Source organism: Podarcis erhardii, assembly GCF_964252035.2.
Source record: "Podarcis erhardii genome assembly, chromosome: 3".
In the NCBI taxonomy this organism is placed as follows: Eukaryota; Metazoa; Chordata; class Lepidosauria; order Squamata; family Lacertidae; genus Podarcis; species Podarcis erhardii.
The window spans coordinates 90,111,732-90,124,481 of NC_138507.1; the positions used below are offsets into that span (position 1 = coordinate 90,111,732).

The window sequence follows — 12,750 nt, forward strand, 5'->3', positions numbered from 1 at the left end:
TATCACAGTTTGTTTACTGCTAAGGGTTTCATTAATCCCCGGCAAACCCCACATAATTTTGAGTTCAGTGCAAAAGTTTCTTGTTCTGCTAGAAATCTAGTTCCAAAGATGGCCAGTGGGTGTCAGATTAGTGCCACAGAATGGTGGGAAGTTTCTAGTCAGAAGTGATTGCAAGGTACTGTGGTGTACTTTGGAAAGACTTGCTTTTTAACATTTGAATTAGAGCTTTGTCTTAGATTTCCACTTCTGGGTTACCTTCTGCGTAGTGCAAAGCCCATGGGAGAAACTGATAGGCTTTCTGTGCTGGAAGCCAGTGGTTAAGTGGTTAAGCCCTATCACTTGGAAGTTCTGACTTGTTAACATTAGCCTGGAAAAATTCCACCACCATCCAAAGGCTTGCTGTGTAGACCTTGTACCTCTACTAGTACCATACGATGTTCATTCATTGAGGCATCAGTCCAAAACTGGCATCAGAAGAGGAGCAGACCAGGGCATCTGAGCACCCAAGATTATGAAACTCTTTGCCTAGGGAGGGAGGGCTGTTTGGCACCTTAATTCTTTGCCTTCTCTCATGTACTCAGCACACTTTCTGGCAGGCATTTCTCCTGTTGCAGTGATAATTTTTAGAGAACTAACATCTCTTGCTAAACTGCATTTATCTGTTACTGCTTCCCCCTAATTTTTACAAATGCAAATTGTAATCCTTGTTAGCCACGTATAGAAGAGCAGGTTAGTAAATTTAAGGAAATAAAAAATCTCTTACCACATCTATGTGGCTAATGGGCAGTTTAGCCTGAAATGTGGATCAGTGAGATCTCTTCCCTCCAGTTATTTTGGGATTAAGGCTGTCTTGTCTCTTCGCTGGGAGCACTGGTGAATGCAATGCACAAAACTGAGCACAGGGATGGGAACCTGTGGCCCTCCAGAAGTTGATGGGCTTCAACTTCCATCAGGAACTTATTGCAGGGGAGAGCACCAAAAAGCCTCTTTAGCATACAGAAATTACCATTAGGTCAACTTGGAGGTGACTGAGGCTATAGTTGACAAACCAGTTTTCTTGTGGCAGCATTTAATTGTGGCAGCCCTGATATTTGTTGCAATAATTTCACCCATTAGGCAATTTTTTTATCTTTTGCAGGGATGTCTGCAGTTTTTGTTACGTGTTCTATTCAGTTAACCAACGCATTGTGGTAGCTGTGGGTGGAAGAACCTTAATTTTATCTAGTCTTTTCACAGGTAATTTAATTTCTTCCGTGGTTTAGATCTCACCTACTCTTAACGGTTCCAAAACTTTGCTGTTTCCACACCCAACAAAGCCACCAAACAAACAAAAACGTAGAGAGTAGCCTGGGTAACAAGCTTTGGCTTCTATTCCCAGCATCCGAATAGACATGGTACTTCATGCAACTGCCTAATTCCCCAGCGCTGCTCTTCACGCCAGTAATACAAACAAGACTCCTGGGGGTGCGCATAGCTGGACCTCATGGGAGGTGCTGGTGCAGTGGAATCTGTGGTCAGATATGGAAACTTTTCACAGGTCTTCTAAACTTATGAGCTGAGGTCACACAGAACTGCTTTTGCTTAAACAGCAAGCAGTGTGAACAGTCATATTCTTAAACAGAGCAGTGTTGCCTTTTCCTAGTGAAAACCGTTTCGCTTGAGCTGAAGGTTTATAATTCTCTGCAAATTATCCCAAATATTTGCAATTCACATCGAGATGTGTATGGTGCCTTTGCACAACTGAACTCTTTTTAAGAAAGGGGGAGGTGGCAAGTTAATATCTCTCAAACCTGCCCCACATCTGCCTGCCACTTGACCATCCATCCACTGTAACATAAAGGATGGTGTAGAGTTTGGTAGCATTGGGGTAGCTAGCAAACGAGTAAGAATCAGGAGGATGAACAATCCACCCTCGGAGTACAGAAAGGCCAGGCTAGATCTGCTCTGATGTCTAAATCACTACCAGAAAGCACACATTTTAAAAGTTTGTATGAAACATTAGATCTAGAAACTTTAAAAATAATAATTAAATGTTTCATATACCGGAACTTTGGTTCAATGCCATTCTGTTCTAGAAACAATATTTTCTTCTCTGTATTAGCTTCATGCTATGCAAATATAAAACCTAATATGGAATTTGACACCCTGAGAATCTCAACTTTCCTTTCTTTCCTGACAAAGTGCTTGGAAATGTCAGTGTGCATTCTTCCATTCCTTTTGGTCATGTTTGTCTTACCATAATTTCCAGATGTTTTTTTTTTTTTTTTTTAAAGAAATCAGAGTCACAAAAGTGTAATTTAAAAAAAAAAGGTTTAAAAATATGAAAATATGTATTGCTTAATTTAGTCTGCCCAAAACCTCTCGGTAGAAGAAAAACAAACACAATTGAGCACTGAACACATATGCTCTGGCTGAGCTCCAGATCACAGCTTTCTGGGACCAGGGGTCCATAGACAGTACTTTGCTTCTCTTCCACCTCTGTGCTTGCTATGATGCCTCTACATATATCCTATACTCTCCCCCTCTCTCTTACTATAAGCCATTAGTTGCAGTTACCATACAAGAGATGCAAGGGGGGGCAGTAAGATTGGCTGATGGGGCCCTCTTAGTAATTGAAATTTTTGCATGTGTTTTTCAGAAAGTACTATATCCCAAATTGCATTATACCAATGCTTCCGATTGTGCATTTTTAAATTGATAATATACTGTATTTTATTTTGTTTTAATCCACCATGGAAACCTGGTAAGAAATTAATAATAATAATAACAAAAACAATAACAACAACAACAATAATATTAAAGTATGGTGTGAATTTATCCTGCAGATCACAAAGCTGCCCAATTCACATACTGGTAGCAAAGCAATCTATTCTGTACTTCATACAGAATGGCATTGATGCTTCTCACCCCTTCCTTTGCTCAGAAAAAGAAAAAAACCCACCCCATTTTCATTTGTACATGGATGTGGAAAGGTTGCTCTGTTTTAATCTCTCTGCTTGTGACTTTAAAAACTATATTATCTCATCCAGAGATTTCTCTCTCTAACCTGGCTTTCTGAAGTGCAGGCAATGAAACTGACAGCATCTATTGCTGGCTGGTATCACACTTCTGAGAGAGGAACCAGTCTATGCACATTGGATTTGCTCCTACCTAGTAAGCCCATTCTTTATATTCTGTCGCTAACCATTGGGGGGCAAAAAGAAATGATTTATAACCATGGCAACAGTTGCTGCGAGAGACTGGGATCAACAAGAATCTCTTTCATGCCCACATCAATGAGTTGAAGATGAAGAGCCTCTCACATCCATTTGGACAAGACGACTAGTGCCACTTTTTAATTTTGATTGAGGTAAGTTCGCTTGAAATGTTAGACACACACACACTCGGTAACTTGCTTAAGGGAACTTGTTGCTCTGAGCTATCTTTCTGAATTGGAGTTGAGTATTCCCAGGGGACTATCTCACCCTCTTAGCTGCTAACAAACCCTCTTCTCTCTTCCTCATCCCACCACCACAAGTTGAATGGGCTTTTCTTCAACTGATTTAGAGTGCTTGCCAGAACCCATAGGAATCAATCTATGCTCTGGCTCTTAGCTTCAGAACTTTCTCTGCAACACAGGATGATTTTTAGGAAGAATGTTCCCTTAAGCTGTGCTTGTTTCATATCCAATAGTCATCCTGTGTATTCTGCCGCCTCTAGGGCACATGGAAAGCTTGGATTTGTTTAAATCTTTACATTTTAAAATACTTGCTGAGCACCATTCACGTACTTCTCTAAAAATCATAGGAAATATCTGTATATCAGTGTTGAGTGATAGTAAGGGAGAAAACAGGAAAACTTATTCATGCTATCCTCCCCCCACCTTGAGCCCCTTGAAAGAAAGCTTTAATAGTTAATGGTTAATAACCTACAGTGTAGCAATACAATTCATAGGCAAGACTATGGTATTACTTGAGAAGTTTTACTTTCGCTTGCAGTTCATGTGCTAAGGGGTGAGGAGGGACGGCCATGCTATCAAGTGACAGCTGTAGCTATCTCTAGGACAATGCACACTTCCCAATAGTAATTAAATAGTACAGTGGGACCTCGGGTTACAGACGCTTCAGGTTACAGATGCTTCAGGTTAAAGACTCCGCTAACCCAGAAATAATATCTCAGATTAAGAACTTTGCTTCAGGATGAGAACAGAAATCGTGTGGAGGTGGCGTGGCGGCAGTGGGAGGCCTCATTAGCTAAAGTGGTACCTCAGGTTAAGAACAATTTCAGGTTAAGAACAGACCTCCAGAACAAATTAAGTTATTAACCCGAGGTACCACTGTATTGAGGGTCACGGGTGGCGCTGTGGGTTAAACCACAGAGACTAGGACTTGCCGATCAGAAGGTCAGCGGTTTGAATCCCCGTGATGGGGTGAGCTCCCGTTGCTCGGTCCCTGCTCCTGCCAACCTAGCAGTTTGAAAGCACATCAAAGTGCAAGTAGATAAATAACTCCTCTGGCAGGAAGGTAAACGGCGTTTCCGTGTGCTGCTCTGGTTTGCCAGAAGCGGCTTAGTCATGCTGGCCACATGACCCGGAAGCTGTACGCTGGCTCGATCAGCCAGTAAAGTGAGATGAGCGCTGCAACCCCAGAGTTGGCCACAACTGGACCTAATGGTCAGGGGTCCCTTTACCTTTATCACTGTATTAGCATTTCGTTCATTCATTTATATGAATATTTATATACAGCTGACTCCCCGTTTACACGGGGGATACATTCCGTACCCCCACATGCATATGCAAAAGCGAGTAAAATGGGGCACTCACCAGTATCAGCTCAGCTGATGGGTGGGGAAAAACCTTCTCTGCCCTTCAGCTGTGCCAATCCATGGAGCCGTGCCATTCCTCCACTCATGAGAGCTGGAGGGACAGCGTGGGTCCATGGACTGGCACAGCTGATGGGTCCACAGAGTCATGTTGGAGGGACAACCCAGCTCTCACACAGCAGAGGGGAGGGGTAGATGCTGCTGCCATGCTACCCTGCACAGCAGCTGTTAGGTAGGGAAGCCTCCTGCTCACAAGGAGACCCTCCCCAGTGCGTGAAGGGGACGCCCTCTTTGGGCTCTGGGAAGGGTCTCCTTGCGAGCCAGGACTCCTCCCCAGGGTGCTCCCCATTTCCAGGATCCTGGCACCATGTGTGTGTTCAGTTGTGCACAAATACGGTGTGTGTAAAAGACCTTCACCTTACAGTCACTTGTTGTAGAAACTTAATAATACAGACATGAAATTTAAAATTACAATGTCAAAGAGCAATGCCATGAAACGGCAGAACAATAGCTAACAAAGGCAATCCTTTCTAACAGCACTGTTGTTTGTGATGGGGAACTTGTGACCCTCCAGATATTGCTGAACTAAAGTTCTCAGCATCTGTGACCACTAGCCATGCTGGCTGGGACTGATGCTGGTTGCCATCTAACAACATTGGGAAGAGCCGCAAGTTCCTCCTCTGTTTCAGGTGCTGTGTTGTTAGACAGGGTATCCAGGCTGCACCTTAAAATGAAGGTTTGGCTGCTGCTTCCCAGTGCTGTTGGTATTATACTACTTTAACAGCAGTGGCTTTCCCCCAAAGAATCCTGGGATCTGTAGACTGTTAAGAGGTGTTGAGAGTTGACAGGCAACCTGTATTGCCCTCACAGAACTACAATTCCCAGAGCTCTATGGGAACAAGGATTGATCATGAACAGTAGCTCTATGAAGGGAATAGGTGGCAGTGGAAGACAGGAGTGCCTGGCGTGCTCTGGTCCATGGGGTCACAAAGTCGGACACGACTAAACGACTAAATAACAACAACAACACCAACACTCGGCACCCTTAACAAACAGTGCAGATGAGGCCTTAATGGATTTAAGTTCCCCTTCCGCAATGCCCACTCCACCATCTCTGTATGGTGGAACATTTATTGGGTTTTCATTTCCAGATAATCGGCTAGTTCCCAAATATACACCATCATTGTTCTCAAGCCATAGACATTTTCACAGTCACCTGACACTTATTTGAACAATCAGGATGTACTTGATGAATTGAGCTATTTGTGTCGGTAAGAGCGGGAAAGCTTGGCAGAATGGACAGGAAATGAACCTGCTTTTCATCTTCTGAGCGGTTTTGCCATTTACATGTACAGCGCTCCCCACTGTGTTTCCTCTGTAAATGTCCCCTCATGGTTGCTCCCACCCCCACACCCTCTATAGAAACCTATGCTCCTTTGATTCCATTTTCCATCTCCTGTCATCTTCTGTGAACAGGTTCGGTCTTTCCACCCATTGTGGAAACCCAGAGAATGAAAACCTGAATAGGGCTAACACATCTGTCACTTTAAGCAACGTAAACTCTTCTCACACAGGAAATGAATTTATCATAAAGCCGAATGAAAATGGCAGCCCAAAATTCTTCCTCTTATTTAGGGGCAGAAAAAGGAGGGGTTTTGTGTCTCATTTTGCCAAATATTATCCAGAGGGAGGAGAATTTCTTCAGCAGTTTCTTGGAGATGGGGATTAACATGAACACTGGCAGCAGAAACAACACGGCTTGTTGCTTTTTCCCCCCTTAGAGAGTTTTCCATTTTTCGTGGTGGGCTATTTTGTTTTGGTTTTATTGCTGCTACTCTTTGTATTGTCTGTGGTGGCGGCTGAAACTGTGGCAGGATTTTGCATTCTCTCCAATGGCCTGGAATTAGTGTCGTTATGAGGTATTGTGGGTAAAAAATGGCAGCAGCCAAACAAAGAAGGAGAAGGAGACTATTCAGTAAAATGGCTCTCATTACTAGACAAGGGTGAACTGAATAAAATTATCTGATTCCCGCCCCCCAAAAAACCCTCTCCTGAGGAATACAGGCTCGGCCCTACTTTTAAAGTATGATACGTGACTCACTGTGCCTGTTCAACTGACTTATTAGTATTTGAAGGAGCTAAAAGTGTCAGAATAGTTCTTCATGAGCAAAAGAAGAAAAAGCACTTCTGTATAGGAAGGAGAAGAAAAATGATACCTCACATATGGGTTCTAGAAAAACCTTGTAACCTCCCAACCACATTGTAATTTAAACTCTTATGTGCTGCCCGTGTGTAAATTTCTACACAGAATTCTTTGCTTGTAGATAGTTACTTGGTTTTCCAGGCCAGCCCTTGGCATTTTGCTGCCTGAGATGAAGGACAAGATGGTGCCCTTCTATTCCACATACAAAATGTGACCAGGTGGGCAGTTGACTCCGCTTTAGTGCTGATGATGGGAAAACATCCTCCACTGCACCTGAGGGCAGCAAATGAGGGTAGGAGATGCAGAACAGGCTAGCTTGGGGGGCTCAGGGGGAATGGGGGTAGTGTTGACATGCTATTGACACCTCCAGCATCTGCTACCTGAGACAGCTGCCTCATTCTGCCCAATGGTAGGGCCAGCCCTGGCGCTGTGTGAAGCATCCCTAGAAAGAGGTTTGTAGTCCTTCTTTCCTTTCCAATTAGTCCTTGAATAGTCTCTGCCCTGACATCTAATGTTTTACAGCTCTGGGAATGTAATGATTTGTGGAGACCTCCCTGTCTAATTCCTGGTTATATACTGTTGGGCCTGTCATTACTCGAGGTGTATTACTGATTGCCGCTGCAGCTGGAATGTATATCTACCCACGTCTGTGTTTGGGGTGTTTATCTGATCTTGGAGCTGCTCCTGCTATTACTTGTCAGCATTGTTTATGAAGCCTGGTGGAATTAAATGTTATTGATTACAAGGCCAGGAGTAACTGCGAGATCAGCAAGTGGAAATTTAGGTAGAGATTTGTCAAAGGATGGGACTGCAGCAGCTAAAACTTTTAATTGGCTGTGCCAGGAATCTTTCCCACTAAGGCCAACCATCATGTGTTCCATTTTTGTGTGCAAGAATAATGGCCAAGCACTGGGATCGTTTTCTCTACCCCACCCCCGACCCCAAAAATGCTTTGAGTGTCAATCTTTTGTATGATTCAAATGGGCAAATCTGTCAATTTTGGTTTCTCTTTTTCCCATTAATGAGTGCAGTTATTCACACTTCCGCCTCAGTGTGTGTGTTCCACATGAATATTCATCAACATTTTTGTATGAATTTCTCCCAGTGTACGTGCTTACATTCAGTTTTGCCTAATATAAAGCAATCTCCCCCTTAAAATAGTGCATCTGTGTATGTTATTTTCATGAACATATGCATTTTTATGGATACTTTTATTGCACTATGTGCATTTTTTTAACCCATTACTTGGGAGGAGAACTGCATTGCAAAATTCAGAGATGTGTACAGTACGTAGAATTGTACAGTTGGAAAGGACCCTTCCACGATTATTAAATCAAGAACGGATAGAAAAAGAATTTCCTCCCAAATCAGATTGCTTCCCCCTCCCCTTTAGTGTGTGCTGTGTCTTGTTTCTTCATTTTATAACGCAGATGTGCATTTACTCTAGCTGTCCAATGGTTGTGCAGGACAGTGGCCCTTACAGGAAGGAAAGCAGACCCCAATTTCCTATCGCAATGTCTCATCTAAACTGCTGTTCCATGTGCAATTGATAATGTTTCTTTTTACTTTCCATCAATACTGGCCAGTATTGGTTAAAAAGCACTTCAGAAGGTGAGGAGGAAATTAAGAATGCTAGGAAGGAATTCATTTTCAGTGGTACAGAGGCACTAATGTGGTTTTCCCATGGAAAGTGGGAGGGAAACTTCTGCTTGTTGATTTTATGGGCATCAGTGATCTGACTTTTGACTGCAAATTCTTTAACACTCAGGAACTGGTGCTGACTTTCTTTCTCCTTTTTAAAGCTAGCATGTTGGCAGGTCGCCTGGTCTCCCCTGACACCCAGGTCCCACAGATCTGTTTGCATCCCATGTGCCAAATGCCTAAAAAAAGGAGCCAATCAAATCACGCCTGTCTAATGCATTAATGAATCTCCTTATGTGCTGCTTGCAAGCTTAATTCCTTAGCAAGTGGTAATGGTGCTTTTGTATCTAGCAAAACAAATCCAAGGAAGGATTCAGAGGGGCAGAGGCAAATGATGTTTTGGGGAGTGCAGAACCCCAACATTAGAGCTGCCTTGCTGTGGAAATTCTGAAGCGATTCCCCCAAGTGTTAATTTGGGGCATCTAGTTGAGAATGGAGGTAGGTTGCTTTTCTTTCTGTCGTTGTTGCAGCAAATGTTCCCTTTGCTTTGTGGTTTCTGCCATTTGCCAAGTAGCTTTCAGCTGATTTGGGGGAAGCAGAGCTGAATAGGATTTATTTACTGCTCTAAAGTGAGCTGTTTCTTAGGGGACTCTTTAAGTGTTGTAAAAGCTAGTAGCCTGCTAGGCAGAGTGCACACAAAATGCACAGCAATGCATTGCTACGATCTGTTCTGCAATGGCACTGAAAAAGTGTGGAGGCAGTAAATTTAAACATCTCAGAGTTAAAAGGATCACTTTCTTTGTGGCAAGTATAGGAAAGTGGGCAGTTGAGATTAGTGAGAAGCCAATCACAGTTCAGATAAAAAGTTGCTCTAGTCAAGAACGTCTCTCTCTCTCTATGTCTGCCTTCCCTATCCTGAACAAAATAAAAAAATTCCTTCCAGTAGCACCTTAAAGACCAACTAAGTTAGTTCTAGGTATGAGCTTTCGTGTGCATGCACACTTCTTCAGATACACTGAAACAGAAGTCACAGACCCTTCTATATAGTGAGAAGGTGGGGAGGGGTATTACTCAGGAGGGTGGTGGGAATGGGTGATTGGCAGATAGCTGTGATGAGCCTGTTGACGACTCTTAACGACTGCAATAGGTCTTACAGGAAAAAGCAAGGGGTGAGAAGGTGAAAAATGGCTTTGTCATGTATAAATGGCTTTGTCATGTATATTTTTCACCTTCTCACCCCTTGCTTTTTCCTGTAAGACCTATTGCAGTCGTTAAGAGTCGTCAACAGGCTCATCACAGCTATCTGCCAATCACCCATTCCCACCACCCTCCTGAGTAATACCCCTCCCCACCTTCTCACTATATAGAAGGGTCTGTGACTTCTGTTTCAGTGTATCTGAAGAAGTGTGCATGCACACGAAAGCTCATACCTAGAACTAACTTAGTTGGTCCTTAAGGTGCTACTGGAAGGAATTTTTTTATTTTGTTTTGACTATGGCAGACCAACACGGCTACCTATCTGTAACTTCCCTATCCTGGAGTATGTCTCTTTCTTGTGCTTCTCAGTTTGAACCAAATTTACCAAAGGAGTCATGAATAAAGACACTTTAAAATGCTGCAATCAATAAAAAAAAAAAAAAACCCCAGATGGCAGTAGGCTGGAAGACTAAACAACAATAATTTAACAATTAAACCAACCTGTGTGCTGCGTTTTCATCATATAGTTGTTTGCCACTGAAGGTCTTAACTTGGCATCTAAAACTGAAGTTAAGAAGGCACCAGGTGAACCTCTCTGTGAAGGCAATTCCAGAAGCTGAGGACCACCACTGAAAAGCCCATCTCCCTGGCTGCCACCCACTTGCTTCATTTCTGAAGGCAGAAGCAGCTGGAGAAGAACACCTCACCACAATCTGAACTTGTAGACAGGATTGGATGGGAGAAGGTTGCCCTTCAGATCAGTTTATGAAATTTAGAAGTAGAATTCAATTAAGTGTGGTTACACTGATCAGAGATGCCCCCTCTTTATTTTTTAAACACACATATTAATTATATTAATGGGCCAGATTTAAGACAACTCTGCTGATCTCTGAGGTCGGGCATTCTGGCCTATCTCCTTGTTCCTTGGCATTTAAACTGTCCTAATCTTATTTTTTTCATTCCACACATAGCAGAGTTATTTTGCCATTGAATATATTACCGGTTATGTGAGCAGACTGTTTGCTCTCCAGGTCCTGACCTGGCCATACATTGCTTGTGATTATGTCTTTTAGTGTTCCTGGTCTTGAATACTGTTCTCTTTTTGTAGCGCTGGGCACCCATTCCTTCTGCATATGAATGATGCTAATTAGTATATTAACCTTTTGCTTTATGCTGACTTGCTTGCTTTTGTACGGAAGGGGGGACTATTGAGGGGGTTTCTCAGTCTTTGGGTCATGACCTGTAATGACACGAAGTATTTTCTTTGCTAGTGCTGTTGATTTGGGTCATGACAAGCCCAGCAGAGTTTATATACAGGCCTTTGACTCCAAATGAGTCTGAATAGTCTTGATGTTTTCCCCTTTAAAATACATTGAAGCTACCGTATATTTTTAAATGGAATGCTCTGTCACAAGAGACCAGGGCCCTGCAGGATCTGACATCTTTCTGCAGGGCCTGCAAGACAGAGTTGTTCTGCCAGGCCTTTGGCCGGGCGGGGTCCAGTCTGACCCCCTTCCTTCTTCCCTCTTTCTATGGGGGTATGTAAGTGGCCTCTTGGCTCCTTCTATCAGCCCACATGGGACCAGCATGGGTGGCCGGGCCTGGTGAACATTTAATATTCCTTACCCTACGGTTGTGATTCATGGGTTCCCACCTAATTTTATTTTCATTTTAAATGTGATTTTGAATTGTATTTTAATCAGTCGTTTGATTTTGTGTTTTTAATGTATTATATATTTGGTGTTAGCCGCCCTGAGCCCGGTCTTGGCCGGGGAGGGCAGGGTATAAATAAATTTAATTTATTATTATTATTAATGAAAAGCTCTGTGTGAATTCTGCGAGGATGTGCCCTTCATCACACATATACCATACACACATAGATTTTTAGGAAGAGATCTTGGTGGAGATCTCTTGCTGTAGAAAATGAATGGATGCTTAGGGGCCTGTCTAATTCTAAGTCGGACCATTGGTCCATCTCAGTATTGCTTATACTGGCTTTTAGCTCCAGCGTTTCAGGCATGAGTCTTCCCTAGCCCTACCCAGAGATGCAAGCGATTGAACCTGGAGCCTTCTGCTAACCTACGACCCTTCCCGTGCCAGTTTATATTATAGTGGAGGTAATGAGGACCTCTCATTCTAGAGGGGCTTACAACAATTTCAGTAAAATTATCAGGAAGTACACAGTGTAATCATTAGACACCTTCCCCCATCCACTTCCTGTATTGGACCATCCATAGGTAAAGGTAAAGGGACCTCTGACCGTTAGGTCCAGTCGTGGCCGACTCTGGGGTTGCGGCGCTCATCTTGCTTTATTGGCCAAGGGAGCCGGCGTACAGCTTCTGGGTCATGTGGCCAGCATGACTAAGCCGCTTCTGGTGAACCAGAGTAGCGCACAGAAACGCCATTTACCTTCCCACTGGAGCGGTACCTATTTATCTACTTGCACTTTTTTGGTGTGCTTTCGAACTGCTAGGTTGGCAGGAGCAGGGACCGAGCAACGGGAGCTCACTCCGTCGTGGGGATTCAAACCGCTAACCTTCTGATCGGCAAGTCCTAGGCTCTGTGGTTTAACCCACAGTGCCACCCGCGGACCATCCATAGGGAGCCATATATATGGTTTTTGAAACATCATATTTTGTTCTAGCTTTAGTAATATTTCTTTTTCTGAGTTTCTATGTAAATAATAAAAGAGGCTTAATATATTATGGATAAATCTATATATCCAAAGGAATAGTTTATGAATATTATAGAATGGTAGAAGGGCTAGGCATTGAATGTCCAGGGCTCAACCTGTTCACTCTGAGCCTTAAGACTCTGCTGCTTAGCAAGGAGTTAATCTCTGATGCTAAGCCATAGGAAGTGAAAGCTCTGTAGGAAGTTGGCTGCTGAGTCCAAGAGCAGAGTTGCAC

General features: G+C 43.2%; 2 protein-coding genes across 5 annotated transcripts in view; one reads left to right on the plus strand and one right to left on the minus strand.

Annotated features, from left to right (window-relative positions):
- The window catches only part of PCARE (photoreceptor cilium actin regulator), a gene marked incomplete at its 5' end in the record, with an annotated part of 409,145 nt that overhangs the window by 285,547 nt on the left and 110,848 nt on the right, over positions 1-12,750 (minus strand). The window lies entirely within an intron of this gene.
- TOGARAM2 (TOG array regulator of axonemal microtubules 2) overlaps positions 3,278-12,750 on the plus strand; it is an 87,523-nt gene continuing 78,050 nt past the window's right edge. Inside the window, exon 1 of one of the 4 annotated variants that reach the window (XM_081854142.1) lies at positions 3,278-3,349. The gene's annotated coding sequence lies outside the window, so the exon portion shown is untranslated. Of the gene's footprint in view, positions 3,350-8,942; positions 9,143-10,559; positions 10,587-12,750 lie in introns of those variants that run through there. The other 3 variants (XM_081854140.1, XM_081854139.1, XM_081854146.1) reach the window with 3 other exon arrangements.